Source organism: Chlorocebus sabaeus, chromosome 16, assembly GCF_047675955.1.
Source record: "Chlorocebus sabaeus isolate Y175 chromosome 16, mChlSab1.0.hap1, whole genome shotgun sequence".
NCBI classification, from domain to species: Eukaryota; Metazoa; Chordata; class Mammalia; order Primates; family Cercopithecidae; genus Chlorocebus; species Chlorocebus sabaeus.
The window spans coordinates 5,552,130-5,575,343 of NC_132919.1; the positions used below are offsets into that span (position 1 = coordinate 5,552,130).

General features: G+C 45.5%; 1 pseudogene; it reads left to right on the forward strand.

Annotated features, from left to right (window-relative positions):
* The first annotated feature begins 9,588 nt into the window (after positions 1-9,588).
* On the forward strand, positions 9,589-21,689 carry LOC103242556 (protein NipSnap homolog 1 pseudogene; annotated as a pseudogene).
* Positions 21,690-23,214: the final 1,525 nt, after the last annotated feature.

The following is a 23,214-nucleotide window of genomic DNA, read 5'->3' on the forward strand; positions in this document are numbered from 1 at the left end:
TCTGACCTTGTTCTCCAGGTGCCAGCTCACCTCCAGGGAGGTAGTTTCTCAAATGCTGACTCCAGGCCAGGCCCTGTCCTCCAGGGACTCAAAGTCACTTTACACTTCAGGGCAGGGAGTGCAGTGCAGGCCAAGCGCAGGGGACTGGGTGATCCCAGCCGGGAGGGGAGGGGCTCAGGGAGAGGGTCGGGAGGAGGTGGCCCTGGAATCCTGAAGGCCCAGCAGGAGGTGATTAGAGGGTTAAGGGTGAGCATTCCAGGAAGACAATGGCCTGGGGTGAGGCCACAGGGGAATAAGCTAGCCATGTTCAGTTGTTCAGTGAGCTGGGGTGGAAAGTGGCCGGATTACAACCTCCTAGCCTGGGAGGATAACTCCCGGGAGGGAGGACCTAGGCCTCGGCCAGGATCCTTGTGGTCAGGTTGGGCTGAGGAAGGTGGAATGCTGAGCCCACTCCTTCTCTGGTTTTAAGCCCTTTTCAGTGTATCTTGGAAGAGAAAACACACCTCTGGTCTGTGCCCCTTCTTCCTGGGTGGGCTTAAAAGTGGCATTAAACACCTTATTCCCAAAGCCCTCGGATATCAATTATGGGGTTCCTTGAGGAGCTGCTGGGTGTTGCTCACCTTCACGCCAGCCTCCCGGCCTTCCTGCATTGTGAAGGAAGCTCCAGAAACCCAGCTTTGGCCAGTTGCAAAGCCAGTGAGGGCCCAGTGCTGGGAGGCCAGATGGGGAGCTGTGCAGAGGGGTACCTTGGCCGACCCAGGGACTTCAAGCTGGACCCTGAGCTAAGCAATCGGGGGTCAGGGCAGGCCTGCCTTTCTGGGCCTTCAGACTTCCCACCATCTGCTTAGTTGGACCCTTTGTTTAAATTCTCCACTTGTCTCGCCTTCCACAAAATAATTAGCATCTATTCGTTCCTAGAGCTCGCTTGGTGACATTAGTCATTATAGGCGCTTTCCGTGTGGTTTGCAGAAATTTCCATTTGATGCAAAGTTGAAAATGGCTTAAGTGGGACTCCATGGGCCCCACTTACTTTACCAGCATCTGGTGCCTTGGTTTGTTTCCTCCCACCCGCTTCTTTGCTGCCTTCTGAGCAAGTGTGGAGCCTGATGATGACAAAGGGAGAGGAGGGCACTCAGACAAAAGGGGATGCTGTCCTCCTGGGACACTGTGGGGAAGGAGACTCACAAGGAAAACCCATCTGGGGTGGGAGAGGGAGGAGGAGGTTTTCAGTGCTGCAGCCACCTAGGCCCTTCCCGCAGGGACAGAGCTTTTGTAAGGGAGCGATTCATGTGTTGAGCTGCAAAGGAGCTCATGTAAACCCAATCCCAGCTCAGGCATGAAATCCGCTGCAGAACAGTTCTCTAACATATTTGCTGTACAAAACTAACATGCACGATTGCAGAGCAACCTACTCTCTGAGTCATGAGTGGCTCAAAGCCCTTTGGCTTTTCTTGAAAGCAGTTGCCTTGTCTCTCTGAGAACCCAGCTACTCTAGCGTTGTTCAGTTTACATATTCCTGAGCCAGAGAAAGGGAGAAGGTGCTGCCTCCTGGCTCTCCTGTGGGGAATCAATGTGGGGCAAGCAAGTTCCTGAAATCGTGCTTCATGCTCCCTGGGCTGCAAAATGCTTTCCTATGTGTGGTCTTCTTTGATCCCCCCAACAACCCTCTCAGGTGGGTGTTAAGGTCTTATCTGAGCGAATGGGGAGATGGACATTCAGGGAGAGGAAGGGCCATGCTTGTGATTCTGGTATTTCTTTGCCTAGCTGTAAAATGACCTGGTTGCCTGTAATCCCAGCACTTTGGGAGGCCAAGACGGACAGATCACCTGAGGTCAGGAGTTCAAGACCAGCCTGGCCAACATGGTGAGACTTCGTCTCTACTAAAAAATACAACAATTAGCCAGGTTTGGTGGTGGGCACCTGTGGTTCCAGCTCCTAGGGAAGCTGAGGCAGAAGGATCGCTTCAATCCAGGAGGCAGAGGTTGCAGTGAGCCGAGGTCACACCACTGTACTCCAGCCTGGGCAACAGAGTGAGACCCTCTCTCAAAAAAAAAAAAAAAAAAAAAAAAAAATTGCCTGGTTGGACAAAGTAATCTCTGAGGGATGTCCACATTTAGTCTCTCCCTTATGGTGTACATTGGGCCTGAGGGATTTTACCCCTATGGAGGTCCACAGGGGAGGCCCTGCCCTGGTCAGTGGCCCACACAGCAAGCTGCATGGTGCTGTGTGATGCTTTGGGTCTGCAGTGTAAGACAGATCTGGGTCCAAGCCCTGGACTGGCCCTATTTTAGTTGTCTGGTCTAGGGCAAGTTGCCTTCCCTGGCTGGATCTTGGTTTTCTTCTCATCCACAAAGTGGGGTCAGCTCCTTCTTCTGCCTGCCTTGTGCCTCACTCTAGTGTGAATGTCAAAGAAGAGAATCGATATGGAAATGCCTTGTGGGTGAAAAGGTGGTGTTTGATTTTCTTTTGCAAAACACGATAAATGCAAATTATACCAAAATTCAGATGTCGCAAAAAGATGATGAAAGATCCCTTCCCACCTGTCTCCCACTTCATCTCTCTAGATATAACCCATTATTAACTCCTTGTGTGCACTTCCTTAGAGACTTTCCATATGTCCAACATATATGCGCAATGAGTGACATCTGAAGTATTTATACATCCATCTATCTATCTCACTTATGGATGATTTTTAGGGCTTTTAGAAATATTCATTCAGCAAATATCCACTTTCCTTCTCTTCCTCCCAGGAATATGCTTCCTGGCCCCATTGGTGTTGGACTTGGCCATGACTTACTCTGGCTAATGGGATATGAGCAGGTGTGACACGAACAAAGATTTGAAATATACTTACAGTATATTTCACTATACTTGTGGAATGACTAAATCGAGTTATTTAACATATGCATTACTTCACATCCTTACCATTTTTTTACTGTAAGAACACTTAAAATGTACTCTCTTAGCATAATTTTCAAGAATACAATACATCCTTATAGCACAGTAGAAATCTGTGCTTCTGCCATGACCATGAGAGGAACAAGCCCTAGCTAGCTAGCTGGTCCCAGAAGAATGAGAGTTGTGGATTGGAGCCACTCCAGCCTATCTATGGGAGAGTAGAAGAAAAAGAAAACTGTCCCAACTGACGGCACACCTTTGAGCCTGAAAATAATATTTATTGTTGTATGTCATTGAGTTTTGGGGATGTTTGTCACGTAGCAATTGCTAACTGATACAATATATATGTTTACTTTTTTTCCTAAACTGTGTGGGAACATATATACAATATTGTATATATTGTATATATGTGTATATATATACACCTTGCTTTCTTCACATAATGTGTGTCGGAAATTGCTCTGTATTCGTACATGTACATGTCTCTCAATTTTAATAGCTGTATAATATTCCATCTTATAGTATGTTCTTTATTGATGGATGGTTATGTTGCTTCTGTCTTTTCCTATTATAGGTTGAATATCCCTTATCTGATGCTTGGGACCAGAAATGTTTTGGAGTTCAGATTTTTTTTGGATTTTGGCATATTTGCATTATACACTTACTAGTTGAGCATCCCAAATCCAGAAATCTGAAATCTGAAATATTTCAATGAGCATTTACCTTTGAGTGTCATGTTGGTCCTCAAAAAGTTTTGAATTTTGAAGCATTAAATGATGATTTTGGATTTGGGATGCTCAACCTCAAGTAGTTGCTAATTTCCCTTTGAGCTCAGAGCCTTTGGTGGGCAGTAGTACTTAGCTTTCATTGGATTCATTTAAAAAATTAATTTGTTTTTAATGGACGAATAAAAACTAAATATATTTATCATGTACAACATGATGTTTTGAAATGTATATGTTGTGGAATGACTAAATTGAGTTATTTAACATATACATTACTTCACATCCTTACCATTTTTTATGGTAAGAACACTTAAAATGTACTCTCTTACCATAATTTTCAAGAATACAATACATCCTTATAGTCACTATGTTGTACAATAGATCTCTTGAACTCATTCCACTTGTTTAACTAACATTTTGTATCCTTTGAGCAATCCCCATTTCCTAGTAATCACTGTATTCATTTTTTACCAGTTATTTAATGGCTATTGTTCCTGATTTTTCTTTTTTGGGGAGTGACAGCAAGTTTCCTTTGAAAATAAATTTATTTCATTACAAAAAGTTTGTGCTCAGATTTATTTACTCTTTTTTGGGTAAATAATGTTAGGCATACAAAAGAGTGGCAAAAATGGTACAGGGCTTCCTATATTCCCTTCACTCAACTTCCAGTAATGCTAACATCTTACATAACCACAGGACAATTATTGAAACCAGAAAATTAACATCGATTTGATATTCTTGACTAATCTAAAGACCTTATCCAGAAAATTAACATTGATTTGATATTCTTGACTAATCTAAAGACCTTATTTGAATTTTGCCAGTTTTCCCACTAGTGTCTTTTTTCTGGTCCAGATCTAATTCAAGATCCCACATTGCCTTTACTAGTTGATATGGTTTGAAGCTGTGTCTATGCTCAAATCTCATGTGGAATTGCAATCCCCAGTGTTGGAGGTGGATCTAGTGGGAGGTGATTGGATCATGGGGTGGATTTCCCCCTTTGGTGCTGTTCTTGTGATAGAGTTCTCATGAGATCTGGTTGTTTAAAACTGTGCAGTACCTCCCCCTCCTCTCTTCCTTCTCCTCTGGCCATGTGAAGACGTGCCTGCTTCTGCTTCACCTTCCACTATGATTGTAAGTTTCTTGAGACCTGCCCCCCTACCAGCCATGCTTCCTGTACAGCCTGCAGAACCATGAGCCAATCAAACCTCTTTTGTTTATAAATCACCCAGTCTCAGGTATTTCTTTGTAACAATGTGAGAATGGACTACTACAGTAGTCCTAGCTATTTAATTTTCTCCACACTGTGACAATTCTTACATCTTTATCTTTCATAATCTTGATAAGTTTGAAGATAAATGGCCAGATTTTTTGTAGATCGTCGCTTAACTTGGGTTTGTCTGATATTTTCTCATGCATACCACAGAAATGATGTTTTGCCATTCTCAATGCATCTTATAAAGAGGTACATGATGTCATATGGCTTAGGTGACCTATGCTTGGCGGAGGTTTGGGAAACCCTTGCATAGATGGAGACAGTTTGTGGTTGTCCTCTGGTAACTTTTGTGATGTGGATCTGTGTCTGGGCAATAGTCCTCCCAATCCTGGCCTGCCATAAGGAGGCTGACCACCCTCTGCCCATGTCATAACTCATGGTGCAGCTCTGAAGTATCTATGATGAAAACCAGCACCCCCATCCCCAGCACCCTGCTTCCTAAGGTTGGTCCTGAATGGTGACTGAGCTAAGACTCTATGGAGCTTTTATTTCTGTGCCTTCTGAGACATGTTCATGCTGATTCAGATGAAAGGTGCGAGACAGCTCTTTGGATTTGATCTTCCCTCAGATGAAACATTTTAGGCTAGAAAATAAAGATGTCCCAGGCAGGTGGGAGTCAGTGACACCCTCGATAGAGGCATCTCTGCAGTTTTTCCTTTCAACCCCAAAAGAGATTTTCCCAACTGATTTTGCTCACCATCTGTTGCCAAACTATTGCTTTGTTTGACTTTCCTTCTCTTCATGTTCAGGAAAATGTCCTGTGAATTCCCAATCTCTCTTCCCTCTGTGATCTGAAGAAACACTCTCTTTTGACTTCTTCCCCACCTACCTCTGGAAAGACACTGGAGTCTTGGACGGCTGCTGGCTCCTGGGCAGCTGATGCTGGTTTAGGTCTCAGATAATATTGCCCTGAGGAGAAAAGCCAATTACCTTAAGCTAAGACTAATTAACTACCACAGAGGGTGGGATTTCTGAAGAAAATGCCTGACTCTCCCTAGGGTCTGCTTAATGAGCCCATGGCTCCACAGGGATGCCTTTGATAATCCCAGGGCCTGAAACGGATCCCATCACACAACTCACAACTGAATCTGGATCCCAGCGTCACCTCTGCCTCATTTCTGATTTACATACTGACTGGTTTCATGTACTGTTGAAGTTGGTGGATGAAGATGAAAAATAATTTTTTTATTTTACTTGTCAATATGAGTCAACTCCTCCTTTTTCCTCTTCTGTGTGCAAAGTCCTGGTTTAGGTACCAAAAATACATGGGAGACACTACGTGGTAGGCACTGTTATTGCTGCTGGGGAGACAGCAGTGAATGGGCTATAGACATATCGCTTGTCCTCTTGGAGCTTGGAATTTAGAATTTAGTGGGAATCCAAGGTAGCTCAACGATGAAGAGGAATGAGGTATAGGATAAAGTGCTATGGGAGGGAAGAAGAGGAGACCTAATCCAGTTTGGGGTTGTGGAGCCAATTTCAAGGTGAGGTTTGAACAATGGGCAGGAATTATGCAGCTAGAGGAGCCAGATGGGGGTGGAAAGGGAAGGTGTGTCTCAGGCAGAGGCGCCAAATGTGGCACAGAGATTAGAACAGCACAGTGAAGTTGAGGAACTGTAGAAGTCGAATTGGAACCCAGAGTTCAAAGAGAAGAGTAGAGAGAGATGAGCAGGATGGGGGTTGGCAGGGAAGGCCTTGTAAGCTCAAGGGTTTGACTTCACTTCTCTCTTTTTTTTTTTTTTTTTGAGATGGAGTCTCGCTCAGTCACCCAGGCTGGAGTGCAGTGGTGCGATCTCAGCTCACTGTAAGCTCCGCCTCCCGGGTTCACGCCATTCTCCTGCCTCAGTCTCCCAAGTAGCTGGGACTACAGGCACCCACCACCACACCCGGCTAATTTTTTGTATTTTTAGTAGAGACAGGGTTTCACCGTGTTAGCCAGGATGGTCTTGATCTCCTGACCTCATGATCCGCCTGCCTCGGCCTCCCAAAGTGCTGGGATTACAGGCGTGAGCCACCATGCCCGGCCAGGTTTGACTACTTCTAAGAGCCAACTATTGTATATGAGAGGGAGGGCTCGGATCGCCATTTTAGTTGACTTGGCTGCTGTGTTATAGTCCCTTTGCATTGCTATACAGGAATACCTGAGACTGGGTAATTTATAAAGAAATGGTGAAACCCCACTAAAAATACAAAAAATTAGCTGGACGGGTTGGTGGGCACCTGTAATCCCAGCTACTCAGGATGCTGAGGCAGGAGAATCGCTTGAACCCAGGAGGCAAAGGTTGCAGTGAGCTGAGATCATGCCACTGCACTTCAGCTTGGGCAACAAGAACAAAACTCCATCTTAAAAAAATTGTATAAAGAAAAGAGGTTTATTTGGCTCACAGGTCTGCAGGCTGTACACGAAACATAGTGCAGTCAAATGCTCCTGGTGAGGGCCTCGGGAAGCTTACAGTCAAATGCTCCTGGTGAGGGCCTCGGGAAGCTTACAGTCATGGTGGAAGGTGAATGGGAGCCAATGTGTCACATGGTGAGAGAGGGAGCAAGAGAGAGGGAGGAGGTGTTGGGCTCTTTTCAACAACCAGATGTAATGTGAATTCATAGAGTGAGAACTCACTCACAACTGCAAGAACAGCACAAAACCATTCATGAGGTATCTGCCCCCATGATCCGAACATCCACCATGCCCACCTCCAACAATGGAGGTCACCTTTCAACATGAGATGTGGAGAGGACACAACATTCAAATGATATCGGCTGCATTGGAAAAGAAAAGGCTGGCATCAGGGCAGGGAGAACAATGGGCAGATATTGTGCCATTCTAGAAAGAGGGGATAGTGTCCTGGTCTAGGGCAGGATAGAGAGGAGGAAGTGGATGAAGACTAGGGTTTTCAGTAACACCTCCCACCCCAGGAGTAACAGCATAGAAAATACAATGGTTCTGAGTCCTAATAGGTGCTACCTTTCTTTACCAACAGAAAGTGACATTTCTGTGTGGCAAAGTCAATGTTATTGTTTATCACACACTGAGTACTAACCAGCGGAGTATGGGCAGAAGTGATGTAAGTCTTTTCTAGGACTGAGCTAAAAACATCCCACTCAACCCTCCAGGCTTCCAGAATGGCGGTTTTCTAAGACAGATGGAGCTTGAATCCCTGAGTCCCCGCTTGGAGGAGAGCCCTCAGGGACAATGTCTTATCTTGTTTCAAGTTGTGATAGGAACAAGAAACCACCCCGTGTTCAATCATTGAAATTTTGAGGTTGGTAATTATAGAAACTGGCATTTCTTACCAGGCCTACCGCAAACCATTTGCGCTCACATTTTTCTTGGTTCTTTCATGGCACTTTGGTGGTTTCTAACTCTCTGTTCATCCAGAGAAGAGGAATTGTTGGGTGTGGAGAAGGAAGGAAAGGCTGTCATACAGAAACAGAAATATATATATACACAGGTACATGGGACCCCTCAACCGAGATACCCATACAGGCCCAGAAAATCACTCAGTATAATGAGAAAACAATAAAACTGAAATTCCTTGAATGTCATGTTCTGTGCTAATAGTTGATTAAATCCCACAACAACCCAACAAAGTAGATATTATTATAATTCTCTCTCTCTCTCTCTCTTTTTAAATTTTGAGACAGGACCTTGCCCTATTGCTCAGGCTGTAGTGCAGTGGTGCAATCACAGCTCACTGCAGCCTTGACGTCCTGAGCTCAAGAGATCCTCCCACTTCTGCCTCCTGAGTAGCTGGGACTATTGATGCATGCTCCCATGCCTGGCTATTTTGTAAATTTTATTTTTGTAGAGATGGGGTCTTTCTATGTTGCCAGGGCTTGCTTCTCCTCCCTCTTTTCTCTCTCTCTTTCTCTCTCTCTCTCTCTCTTTCTCTCTCTTTTTAACAGATGGGAAAACTGAGTTCAAGAGGGGATCAGTAACTTTCCCGAGGCCACATAGGATTTAGACCCAGGTATCCTGACTCAGGAGCCTGTCCTCTTAGCCACAACTCACAGACAAGGGCACGGTGACAGAGGTCTGGGGATGGACACACACACACACACACACACACACACACACGACAGAGACAGAGAGTGTCTGGATTGTCCTTGTCCTCAGCTTGAACACCATTCCATTTTCAGGAGAGAGATGGCCAGATTGCAGTGGTGACAAGAACAGAGCATTACCATTACCAAAGACTTACTTTAATGAAATTCTCAGCTGGCTCAGGACATTTTGTTTCTCTCTAGATAACTTCCTGATGCTATCATTTTTGCATACGCTGTTTATTTTACCTGCTCCATCTCTCCATGGCCCAAAAGGGAGGCTCTGTTGGTTTGTTTGATGTTCCTTAGATACAAATGATCCTTCCCTGAATAACAAATAGGATGCACCCTTCAGAGGGATTTATGATTCACCTCTTGTTCCTCTAGTTTCTAAATGAGATACTTCTCCAGAAGGTGCTTTTTCCCAGTTGACGCCTGAAACTTTGTCCCAGCAAATGGGTTGTCTGCTGAGCACATGGGCTTAGTTTTTCAGATCCTGGGCTTGATGTGTCACCCAGACTCTGGCCTCTGAAGCCTTAGGCTGCCCAGAGTGGAAAAGTCAACAGCAATGAGAACCCCTGCTTTGGCATATTTGTGGGTGGGGAGAGTAGTTCCTGTGGGAAGTTCCTGGGATAACAGTTTCTAGGATGGGCTGGTCTCTTCATCCATCAGTTCTAGTCGCTATTGCTGCAAAACTGAGTGGTGTCATGCAGCCATTTTTATTATGTTTACAGATTCTGTAGGTGAGGAATTTGGACAGGACCCTGTGGGGATGGTGTGTCTCTGCCCCATAGTGTCTGGGGCCTCCACTGGAAAGATTTGAAGGCAGGTGTTGGGCGGGGGGTGTCATTTGATAGCTTTGGGCTGGAGTCATTTGGAGATGTCTTCACTTACATCTGGAGGTTGATATGATATATAATATCTGAAGCTGACCATCAGACAGAGCCAGATGGACGGAGTGCCTCTACTTGGCTTCCCCATGTGATCGCTCTGCATGGGCTAGTTTGGGATGGTACACAGCATGGCGATGGGGTTTTAAGAGTAAGCATCCTGGCCAGGGTCAGTGGCTCACACCTGTAATCCCAGCACTTTGGGAGGCCAAGGTGGGCGAATCACCTGAGGTCAGGAGTTCGAGACCAGCCTGGCTAACATGGTGAAACTCCATCTCTACTAAAAATACAAAACTTAGCCGGGCGTGGTGGGATTCACCTGTAATCCCAGCTACTTGGGAGGCTGAAGCAGGAGAATCACTTGAACTCAGAAGGTGGAGGTTGCAGTGAGCCAAGATCCCGCCATTGTACTCCAGCCTGGGCAACAAGAGCGAAACTCCATCTCAAAAGAGAGAGAGAGAGAGAGAGAGAGAGAGAGAATCCCAAAAGGGCAGGGCAGAGGGTATGGTGCTTTGCGATATAGCATTGGAGGTTACATAATGTTACTTCTGTCATGCTGCTTTGGCTGAGGCAGTCACAAGTCTTTCTAAGTTCAAGGGAAGAGGAGGCTGATCTCACCACTCAATGGGGAAGTGGCAAGGTTAGAAGAGGACGTGGGACAAGAGACATTTTTGCAGCCATCGTTGGAGAATGTAACTGATACACCATTTCACGTGAATCCCTTCCTTGTAGCCCACCGCATACTCCTGCAGCTTCTGCTCTCCTATATTCCTATCATGGGGAGTTCACTACTTGTCCTGGTTAATTTTCTTTTCCTTTTTCTTTTTTTTTTTGAGAGGACTCTTGCTCTGTCGCCCAGGCTGGAGTGCAGTGGCATGATCTCGGCTCACTGCAAGCTCCGCCTCCCAGGTTCATGCCATTCTCCTGCCTCAGCCTCCCAAGTAGCTGGGACTACAGACGCCTATCACCATGCCCCGCTAATATTTTGTATTTTTAGTAGAGATGGGGTTTCACCATGTTAGCCAGGATAGTCTCGATCTCCTGACCTCGTGATCCCCCCACCTCAGCCTCCCAAAGTACTGGGATTACAGGAGTGAGCCACCGCGCCCGGCTGTCCTGGTTAATTTTCTCTGAGTGTAAGCAACAGAAGCCCACTCTGGCTAACTTAAGCAACTCAGGATGTACTGACAGAAGGTGGGGGGTGTTGAAGGATGGAAGGGAAGGCTGAAGATCCAGGCTTGGCATGAAAAACGACCAGGGCAGTGCCAGAAGAAGTCTTGTTCAGTCACGCCTGGGGGATAAATTCCAAAGCATGTTTGAAACTTTTAGTCATTCTGTTCAAAATTTAAATCCCAAGGCGAGAAGATCTGAATGGCCCTGTGCTACGAACTTTACCACTTACTACTTGCTTGACTCTGGGAAGGTTACTTCACTGCTTTGTGACTCAGTTTCCTCATCTGTAAAATGGGGACACTCATAGCGGCTACTTCATAGGTTATGTGAGACTTAAATAAGACGGCGCTTACAAAGTGCTTAGCCCAAAGTCTAGCACATGGTAAATCTTCAATTAATATTAGCTAACAACTGCAACAATAACAACAACTGCTACTGTCACTGCAACTACTGTTATTATTATTATTATTATTTAAGATGGTCTCTCACTCTGTCGCCCAGGCTGGAGTGCAGTGGCATAATCTCGGCTCACTGCAACCTCTGCCTCCTGGGTTGAAGCAATTCTCCTGCCTCGGCCTCCCGAGTAGCTGGGATTACAGGTGCATGCCACTACACCTGGCTAATTTTGTATTTTTAGCGGAGGAGTTTCACCATGTTGGTCAGGCTAGTCTCGAACTCTTGACCTCAGGTGATCCACCCGTCTCAGCCTCCCAAAGTGCTAGGATTATGGGCATGAGCCACCGCACCCAACCCAGACTATTACTGTTTCAGTTGGCTTGCTTCTGTGCATAGTACAGGGTCAGGCACACAGTAGGTGCTTAGTTTTAGTGCTGAATGAATGAACAAACAAATGAATGACTTCTGCTCTAATAGCAATCAAATACTTTGAAGTCATCTTTAGACATTTCTTTCTTCTTATTTATTTATTATTATTATTATTATTATTATTATTATTATTATTATTTTGTGATGGAGTTTTGCTTTCGTTGCCTAGGCTGGAGTGCAGTGGTGCGATCTCAGCTCACTGCAACCACCACCTCCTGGGTTCAAGTGATTCTCCTGCCTCAGTCTCCTGAGTAGCTGGGATTACAGGCATGTGCCACCATGCCCGACTACTTTTTTGTATTTTTAGTACAGATGGGGTTTCTCTATGTTGATCAGGCTGGTCTCCAACTTCCAACTTCAGATGATCCACCTGCCTTGGCCTCCCAAAGTGCTGGGATTACAGGCTTGAGCTACTGTCCCTGGCCTAGACATTTCTTATAATTAGATCAAAACAAGAAAAATCAACATATAAGAATCTCAGTGCATGTAAATATTAGATGCATCCTCCTGAGTGATTTTTTTTTTTTTCTTTTTTTCGAGAAAGAGTTTCACTCCTCTTGCCCAGGCTGGAGTCCAATGGTTCGATCTCAGCTCACTGCAACCTCCACCTCCCGGGTTCAAGTGATTCTCCTGCCTCAGCCTCTGGAGTAGCTGGGATTACAGGCGTGCACCACCAAGCCTGGCTTATTTTGTACTTTTAGTAAAGATGGGGTTTCACCACATTGGCCAGGCTGGTTTCGAACTCCTAACCTCAAGTGATCCACCCACCTTGGCCTCCCAAAGTGCTGGGATTACAGATGTGAGCCACCGCACCTGGCCCTTAGTGACTGTGTTCTGTGTCTGCAGTCCTCTTTCTGAAAAATAATCCCTGATGTTGCTCATAGTCCGAGTCCTTCAGAAATGCTGCAACAACTCCACTCCAAGGAGGGGACTCATCTACTGACGGGATTGCATTCCACATCAATTCTTGTGTCATATTTGATTAATTTTGTATCTAGCTTCATTACATCTCATCCCTCACTTCAAAGGTGTCCTTCATAGGGGACACTGGAGGAAGCAGAGAGGGGAGACCGAGCAATGGCCATCCTGCTGCGAAGAGTTCATGGGCACCCCAAATAGTAGCAACTGAGATTTAACGCTCTCAGAACCCCCCCACCTGCCCGCGAGATGAGCTCTCTGCTGGTTCTGCAGCATTTCCCAAGCTTGAGTCACGGTGCCCCAGCCACCATGAGACAGCCACTTTACACACCATTAATCAGCAGAATGGCTGGCAAATGCTGACCCACTTAGCAGTGATACCCAAGCAGGTGACGGCTACTGGAGCTGACAGCATCTGGCCGGAGGGCACACGTCTCCAGGCAGGCCGTCTGGAGCTCTCTGAGTTCTATGTGGGTTACTGTGAAGCTAAAGGTGAGACATCCAGCTTCCTGGCCAAGAGTTGCTTAAATGGGTCAGGGCAGGATTTAACTCTGGCACACCTGAGTTCTGGGCCCTTTCTCATCAGGACTGATGACATTTCCTTCCCATTCTTCGCCTTCTACCCACGTCCTACCACATCTTGGAACTCTGGGGATTCATCTAATATTTATTGAATTCAATTCAATAATTTGTTGAGTGGTGTAGCCGAAACCTCTGCTGTTTACGTTATGTCTGTCCTGTTGGCCCACTTCTAATTTCAGCTGAAGCTGTGTGCATGTGGCTTGTGCAACCACAGCTGTGGCTATGGATGGAGGCTGGGCCTGGATCCTGGCCTCAGACCGTGTTGTAGTCGTGGTCACAGACTGAGCCCTCATTTTGGTCACAGGCTGAGCTCTGATCACAGCCACGGACTGAGCCTTCCTCCTGGTCACAGACTGAGCTCTACAGACTAAGCTCTGATCATAAGAGAACACAGGGAGAAAGAGATTGAGGATGGCTCAGTTCAGGCCACCCTCACTTCCGCAGTCGCAGGTGGGAGCCATGCCCTCTCAGTGGGATATGAGGAGTGGGGTACATCAGAGTAAAGGCATCCTGCATCTGAACAAAGACAGTGCCAATTATGGCAGCTCGCATTCTCAGGTTCTTAACTTGGAAAAAGCCACTGTGGTTTCAGGCACAGACTAATGAGGTTTTCAGAGCTGTGTCTTATTTCCTTTGGCGCATAGAGGTTATTGTGTTTTGCAGGAAAATTAACTGGCAATTAAATTTCTGAAAAAGTGTTTGATACTCCTACAAGCGGTGCCTCATTGTTTTGCAAGATTGGGTACACAATGTAATAATTTCTTTTTTTTTTTTTTTTTTTTTTTTTTTGAGAGGGAGTCTCGCGCTGTCACCCAGGCTGGAGTGCAGTGGCCGGATCTCAGCTCACTGCAAGCTCCGCCTCCCGGGTTTGCGCCATTCTCCTGCCTCAGCCTCCCGAGTAGCTGGGGCTACAGGCGCCCGCCACCTCGCCCGGCTAGTTTTTTGTATTTTTTAGTAGAGACGGGGTTTCACTGTGTTAGCCAGGATGGTCTCGATCTCCTGACCTCGTGATCCGCCCGTCTCGGCCTCCCAAAGCACTGGGATTACAGGCTTGAGCCACCGCGCCCGGCCCACAATGTAATAATTTCATCTGCAAATTAATTTTCTCTCACTCACAGCTTCTGATGTAACTGCAATGTCATCCATTTAGTCATTCATTCATCCCTCGATTCAGTGCACATTTACTACAAACCTCATGTTGAACCTGGCACCATGGGGAGGGCAGAGGTGGGTCTCTGCTTCTCAGGCAGCTCCCTGTCTAGAAGGAAGGCAGGATTTTCTCAGAAATAAAGGTCACAGGAGGCAGACTGTGATCATTCCATTAGAAGGAGATTTATAGTGATTTGGACTTTCAGATTTAGGAGGAGGGGGAGGTAACTCCTGACTTTGTCTCAGTGAAGAAAGAATTGAAAGCAAGCTGAAAGTAGCCGGGTGCAGCGTCTCATGCCAGCACTTTGGGAGGCTGAAGCAGGTGGATCATGAGGTCAAGAGATCAAGACCATCCTGGCTGACAGGGTGAAACCCTGCCTCTACTAAAAAAAACCAAAAATTAGCTGGGCATGGTGGCACGCGCCTGTAGTCCCAGCTACTCAGGAGGCTGAGGCAGGAGAATCACTTGAACTTGGGAGGTAGAGATTGCAGCGAGCCGAGATCGCACCACTGCACTCCAGCCTGGCGACAGAGAGACAGAGAGAGAAAAAAAAAAGAAAGCTGAAAGTAATAGTAACTGACATTGACTGGGCACCTGCTGTATGCCAGACTCTGTGGCAGGTGTTTTGCATCTGGGATCTCATTCAATCCTTAGGCCAGTCCTATGAGGTAGTGTTATCACCCTCTTTACAGATGAGGAAACTGAGGCTCAGACAGGTTGGATGACTTGCTTGAGATCAAGTACCCAGCAAGTGTTGGAGTCTGTTTTGGAACTCACAACTGTCTGATTAAAACATTCCCCACCAAACATGCTAAATTCTCTAAGGATGACTTCTTTGCCAAGGGTTTTGTAGCCTTCCTGCTTCCCATCAGCACAAATGAAGGAGCTGGAGAAGGTCTAGATGGGAGTTCTGCCAAGGCCAGAATGACATCAAATGTGCTCTGAAGAAGAGAGCGGCTGGGACTGCAGGAGAGATGGCTGTGTGGTCACTTACTGAATATCTACTACGTAGTATATATATACGTAGTGCTTTCCATATGTTTTCTCATTTAATCCTCACATACAGTCTTCAAGGTAGGCATTATCAACTGCATCATTTTTGTTGTTGTTAAGGAAATGAAGACTTAGGGAAGCTAAATGATCTGTTCATGATCACACAACTGGTAAATGATGGAGCTGTGATTCATGCTCAGGTCTGTCTGACTCTGAAGTCTGACTTCTTTTCTTTGCTTTGTTTTGCTTTGCTTTCTTTCTTTTCTTTTTCTTTTATTTCTTTCTTTCTTTTTTTTTTTTTTTGAGATGGAGTTTTTCTCTTGTCGCCCAGGCTGGAGTGCAATGGCGTGGTCTTGGCTCACTGCAACCTCTGCCTCCCAGGTTCAAGCAGTTCTCCTGCCTCCTGCCTCAGCCTCCCAAGTAGCTGGGGTTACAGGCACGTGCCACCATGCCTGGCTAATTTTTGTATTTTTAGTAGAGACGCAGTTTCATCCGGTTGGCAGGCTGGTCTTGAACTCCTGACCACAGGTGATCCACCTGCCTTGGCTTCCCAAAGTGCTGGGATTACAGGTGTGAGCCACCAGGCCCAGCCCTGACACTTTTCATCTTACTTTGCTGCTGCTTCTGTGGTGTGGTGTATACCCAGTCTCAGAGCATGGTGGACTGTTACAAGGTGCCCGTTGTAGGTTGTTCTTAGGAGTTTGTTTCTGAGATTAGGCATCAGGAAGAAGGGATGACGTCCTCAGGCTCCAGCCCTAATTCTGACTCCTGTCCCCAGCTGGATCCTTAACCAGAGCCAATCATCTCATCCACCTTTTCTTAAGAGGCCTAATCTATCCCATGGCAATTACTAACACCTGTACATAGATGACATGCTAATCCTACCTGGGCCCTTCCCCTGAGCTGCAGACCTTTACCTGTTCACCTCCCAGACAACTCTTTCCAGATGACCCTGCGAATGTGAACCCAGCACGGCCAGATGAAATCATCACTTTCTCCTGCCCTTCCTAATGGTCCCTATTTCAGTGAACAGCACCCTCTAAAAGCCTTTCTTTTCAAATCCTTTCTCAAGCATGTAAGTAACAACTTGGTGACTGCATCCTGTCTTTCCTTCCAATGGTTCCCTTACTCCACTCCCACACCACTGCCTTGGTTCAAGCCTCATGCCTCCTCTCAGATGGTTGCTTGCCTTTAGTGTTGCTCTGCCCAGCTCCACACTGTAGCTGGAGTGGTGGTTGCAGGGGGCGTGGGCTCTGAACCTGTGATGTGCTGTCACCCATGGCAAGTCCCTTAACCTTTCTGTGTCTCCTCCTCCCTGTAAGTGAAATGAAGATAACAGAAACTTCCTGGTTGGGTTTGTGTGAATTATAGGACATGATACAGATACAGCATGTGGAAATGGATTTGGCTCATAATAGACACTCAATAACTATTAGCCAATGTGATTACTATTTAAGCAGAACAGATGATGCCTATTCTGCTCAAAGTCGTCTGATGGTTCCTCATTGCTTCTGGAATGAAATCCAAGTTCCTTATAGGCCTTTGAATCTGGCTCTGACCATCTCTCTAGCACTATATCCTGATATCCTAGAGCTCATCCCTCTCCCCCATCTCTACCTCTTGTCTGCCTCAGTATTTTTTCTACCTTATTTTTGTGCATATTTATGGTGTATGACATGATGTTTTGAAATATCTGTAAGTTGTGGAATTTCCCCCCTTTTAATTCCATCCATATGGATAGAAACTCGGGTTTCTAGGATGTAGCACAAGGAGTGGGGATCCGATGTCTTAGTTCAATCTGCTATAACAGAATACTATAGACTGGGTGGCTTGAACAATGGGAATTTATTTCTTAAAGTTTTGAAGTCTGGAAGACTGAGACCAGGGTGCCAGCATGGTTGGGTTCCGGTGAGGGCCCTCTTCCTGGTTTACACATGGCTGAGTTCTCATGGTGTCCTCACATGGTAGATAGAGAGCACAGACAGGAAGCAAACCCTCTTATATCTCTCCTTATGTGGGCACGAATCCCATCATGGGGGCTCTACCCTCAATGCCTAAACACCTCCCAAAGGCCCCATCCCCAATATCATCACATTGGTTTTAATATATGAATTATGTGAGTTTATAGTCTTAATCAAATTGAGCATTTTGTGACCATTATTCCTTTAAATATTTTTTCTGTGCCCCCCCGCCACCACCCAACTCTGCCTGTCTTTTTTCTTCTGGTGACTCCAGTTACATGTATATAAAGCCACCTGAAATTGTCCCATAGTTCCCTAATGCTATCTTCATTGTTTTTCAGTTTTTTTCTTCTGTGTGTTTCATTTTTGATAGTTTCTCTTACTATGTCTTCAAGTTCAATACTTTTTTCTTCTACAATGTCTAATCTGCCATTAATCCCATCCAATGTATTTTTCACTTCAACCATTATAGGTTTAATCTCTAAAAGGCCAAAGTCAAACTTTTAGAAAAAGGACTGGATCCTCATCTCTCATCTTATACAAAAATCAACTCGAGATGGATTAAGGGCTTACATCTAAGACCTGAAACCATAAAGATTTTAGAAGATAACATCAGAAAAACTCTTCTAGACATTGGCTTAGGCAAAGACTTCATGACCAAGAACCCAAAAGCAAATGCAACAAAAACAAAGATACATAGATGGGACTTAATTACATTAAAAAGCTTCTGCACAGCAAAAGGAATAATCACCAGAGTTAACAGACAACCCACAGAGTGGGAGAAAATCTTCACAATCTATACATCTGGCAAAGGACTAATATTCAGAATCTACAATGAACTCAAACAAATCAGCAAGGAAAAAAACAAACAGTTGCATCAAAAAGTGGGCTAGGGACATGAATAGACAATTCTGAAAAGAAGATACACAAATGGCCAACAAGCATATGGAAAAATTCTCAACATCACTAATTATAATGGAAGTGCAAGTCAAAACCACAATGTGATACCACCTCACTCCTGCAAGAATGGCCATAATAAAAAAATTAAAAAGTAATAGATGTTGGTGTGGATGTAGTGAAAAGGGAAGACTTTTACACTGTTGGTGGGAATGTAAACTAGTACAACCACTATGAAAAACAGTGTGGAGATTCCTTAAAGAACTGAAAGTAGATCCACCATTTGATACACCCATCCCACTACTGGGTATCTACCCAGAGGAAAAAAAGTCATTATATGAAAAAGAAACTTGCACACACATGTTTATAGCGGCACAATTTGCAATTGCAAAAATGTGGAACCAACTCAAATGCCCATCAGTCAACAAGTGGATAAACAAACTGTGGTATATATATACAATGGAATAGTACTTAGCCATAAAAAGGAATGAATTAATGGCATTCACAGCAACCTGAATGGAATTGGAGACTATTATTTTAAGTGAAGTAACTCAGGAATGGAAAACCAAACATTGTATGTTCTTACCGATATGTGGGAGCTAAGCTAGGAGGACACAAAGGCATAAGAATGATACATTGGACTTTGGAGACTCAGGGGAAAGGGTGGAGGGTGGTGAGGGACAAAAGACTACACACTGGGTACAGTGTACACTGCTTGGGTGATGGGTGCACCAAAATCTCAGAAATCACCACTAAATAACTTATTCATGTAACCAAACACCACTGGTTCCCCCAAAACCTATTGAAATAAAAAATTAAAAGTAAAAAAAAAATGTGTTTGAACCTAGTTATAAGGATTTAAAATTCATGGACCAAAGCCGCAATTACTTTGGTACCAACCTAGTGCAACTCCACCCGGTGAGAGCAGAATATACATTCTCTTCAAACACACCATGAGGTCTTCCTGCAAACTTCCCTGATCCAACACGGCTTCGTGGCTGTGCAGCATCTCTGCAGTGTCACAGTGGCTACCGGAAGGCCAAGGCCTGTCCTGGGGATGTTGCAGCTGTGGCTGCGGCTGTGGTGCTTTTCCATTCAAGGACAATGAAGGCTACTGGTTCTGCTCCCTCTCTGTTCACAAAGTGGATCCCTGGAAGGATGCTCACTCCACCCTGCTGTCCAAGAAGGAGACCAGCAACCTCTACAAGATCCAGTTTCACAGTGAGAAGCCCGAGTGCCCAGATGCCTATAGTAGGCACTGATGGAGGCAGCACTGCCCATGCTGCACCAGGATGAGGACCACCTCTGGTCCTCGTGGGCAACTGGAACATGTGCTGTGGGGAGCAGGACTAGGCACTGCACCTGTGGAGGTTCTCAGGTGGCTACCCAGCCCTCGTGGACTGCATGACAAGGAGTACCTGGAGGTCCGGGAGTGCAGCCGGATGCTGTTGTCCAGGAGACACCAATTGCTCCTTGAGTTCAACTTCTGGAATGAGCCACAGCCCAGAGTGGGCTCCAACATCTTATGAGCTGAGGACCTGCAAACTCAAGCCAGGAACCATGATGGAGTAGGGGAACAACCGGGCTCCTGCCAGCAGGTACCAGCAGCAAGTCCCAGCAGGAGAACCAGGAGGTGATGGTGGCTTCTCCCATATAGGAGAGCTCCACCTTGTGCATCATCTCTGGGCCGATAAAGACCCACAGTCTTGGCAGGAGACCCACAGTGCTGCCTGCAGGAAGAGGGGCTGGGATGAAATGTCTATTATACAGTTCTCCTGGTGCAACACATGGAGTCTTGGATCATGGTCCTCTTGAAGACCTCGCCTCTCCAGCCATGCTGCCAACACTTCTACCTTCTTCCCGTTCTCCCTCAGGGCAACCCTGGACAGAGGAGCACCCCAGTCCTGCTGTCATGGTTTTCTTTTGGCTCTGGGAGGAGTCTGAGGATCTGTGCTTAGCTCAGACAATGGGGAACAGAAGGATGACAAATTCTGAGGACTTACAGCTCAGCTCAGCTCCTTCCTGCCTTCCCCTCCTCCCTCATTCCCCCTGCTGGAAGCAGTTCCTAATTTCTCTGAATGAAGCATAACAATCTTCTAGGCCTGCTTACATCTTTTCCTGAGATTTCTCAGTCCCCAGCTATCACCACAGAAACCCTCAGTTTAGCTTAATTGCACAAAAGGAAGTATGTCTAGTGGTTAGAGGTGGAATGGGAGGGAAGGAGATCAGGCCAGGCCAGGCCAGGTCTTCAGGAATTTCCTGATTTCCGCTAGGCCACTGCCACCCACTTGCTGTTCAGTCTAAGCCAAGTGCCTCCTGATGGGGAAAATCCTGGAACAGCTAAAAAAATCCCCCTCAAATCAGCAAGGTAAGGAAGATGCCCAGACATTCCACCCAAAAAGACAGGGAAAAAGGATGGGAACCAGGAAGGATTTAGGGGCAGGAGACAGACATGTAACAGAACCCAGAAGGCACAACTTAGAATTCAGAACTTGGGTTTGAACTGCAGAATTTGGAATTTGAAATACAGAATTGGAAGACAGAACAGAGATGACAGGCTGGGCACAGTGGCTTACGCCTGTAATCCCAGCAATTTGGGAGGCTGAGGTGGGCGGATCACAAGGTCAGGAGTTTGAGACCAGCCTGGCCAACATGGTGAAACTCCGTCTCCACTAAAAACACAAAAATTAGCCGGGCGTGGTGGTGCATGCCTGTAATCGCAGCTACTCAGGAGGCTGAGGCAGGAGAATCACTTGAACCTGGGAGGCGGAGGTTGCAGTGAACCGAGATTGTGCCACTGCACTCCAGCCTGGGCAACATAGACTCTGTCTCAAAAAAACCAAAAAAACCAAAAAAACAAAAAACAAAAGTGACAGAAAACCATTTGGGGAAGGATTCCTAATACTAGACAGATGGAGAGTTACTTGTCTGCTTTTCCCTACAGGTTGGGGTTGAGGACATGACTATGTAGTTCCAGTCCTTTGCAGGGAGTCTCTCCTGCCCTCCCTCCTTCCTGCAGGCAAAAGTATAGACCAGGGCGTGTGTTTCCTTCATCCCGATTCCTTCTCCACTACTTGACATTCCGTCAGCTCAGTCCTCATCCTCTAGGGCCACCAAGCGTGTGGACTGGGGGGTCTCCTCAGTGAAAACCATATTTACGAACCCTCGGGATAGCTTGATTCTGCTCCTCTTCCAGGAAAGCTTATGCTGGAGTTGCTGATGGAACCAACTAAACATTTACTATAAAAACAAAACAAACAGAAAACAAGCACAGCATGTACTTTTGTCAAGATATGCCACACTCTGGCGTTTCAAACAAGACACAATAAATTTAAAGGGATTTGGTTCATGCCAAACGGACCCCAGTGGATTAAATTTGACCCCAGTGAATTAAATGATAAATCAATGACAAGAAGCTCTCTGAAAAAAATCCTCAAATATTTAGGAACTAAATAGCATACGCTGCTGGTGGGACGTCAAATGGTACAAATACTTTGGAAAATAATTTGGCAATTTATTAATTCAACTCCTAGATATTTATCCAAGCAAAATGAAAGCATACATCTATACAAAGACTTGCACATAAATGTTCCTAGCAGCTTTATTGGTAATAGCAAAAAAAACAAAAACAAAAACAAAAACAAAACACCTGGTAATAGTCCAAATGCCCGTCAACAGATGAACGGATACACACTGTGGTACATCCGTGTAATGGAACACTACTCAATAATAAAAAGGAATGAACTATTGCTACAAGCAACAACAGGGATCAGTCTCACGCTGAGTAAAAGGAGACAGACAAGAAAAACGCAAATACTTTAACATCCGTTCATAAAAAATTATAAGAAACAAAAGCTACTTGATAATGACAGAAAGTGGACCCTGTAGTTGTCTGAAGAGAGGGGTGTCAGGGAGTGGCTGGAGGGAGAAATTATAAAGAGGCATGAGAAAACTTTTGGGATTGATGAATTTGTTGACATGTTGATTGTGGTGACAGTCTCCTGGGTGTGTACCGTACATACATATGTCAAATTATATATACCTTAAGTCTGTGTGATTTACCGTATGTCAATTGTGCCTCTAAAAACTGTCTAAAAATGTGATAGTTCTGCTGGGCACGGTGACTCACAGCTGTAATCCCTGCACTTTGGGAGGCCGAGGCGGGCGGATCATGAGGTCAGGAGATTCAGATCAGCCTGGCTAACACGGTGAAACCCCGTCTCTACTAAAAATACAAAAAATTCACCGGGCGAGGTGGCGGGCGCCTGTAGTTCCAGCTACTCGGGCGGCTGAGGCAGGAGAATGGCATGAACCCGGGAGGCGGAGCTTGCAGTGAGCTGAGGTCGTGCCACTCTACTCCAGCCCGGCAGACAGAGCAAGACTCTGTCGCAAAAAAAATAAAAAAATAAAAAAATAAATAAAATAAAATAAAATAAAATAAAATAAAAAATGTGATGGATTTTTTTATTGTGGTAAAATATATAAAACATAAAATTTACCATTTTAATCATTTTTGTTTAATTTTTAACTTTTATGGGTACATATATATATGTGTGTATATATATATATATTTTTTTTTGAGAGAGTCTCACTCTGTTGCTTAGGCTGGAGTTCAGTGGCACAGTCCTGGCTCACTACAACCTCTGCCTCCCAGGTTCAAGCAGTTCTCCTGCCTCAGCCTCCCAAGTAGCTGGGATTACAAGCTGGCTAAATTAGCTATTACACCTGGCTAGTTTTTGTATTTTTCCTAGAGCCAGGGTTTCACCATGTTGGCCAGGCTGGTCTTGAACTCCTGGCCTTAAGCAATCCACCCGCCTGGGCCTCCCAAAGTGTTGGGATTACAGGCGTGAGCCACCGCGCCTGGCCTACCTTGTATATTTACGGG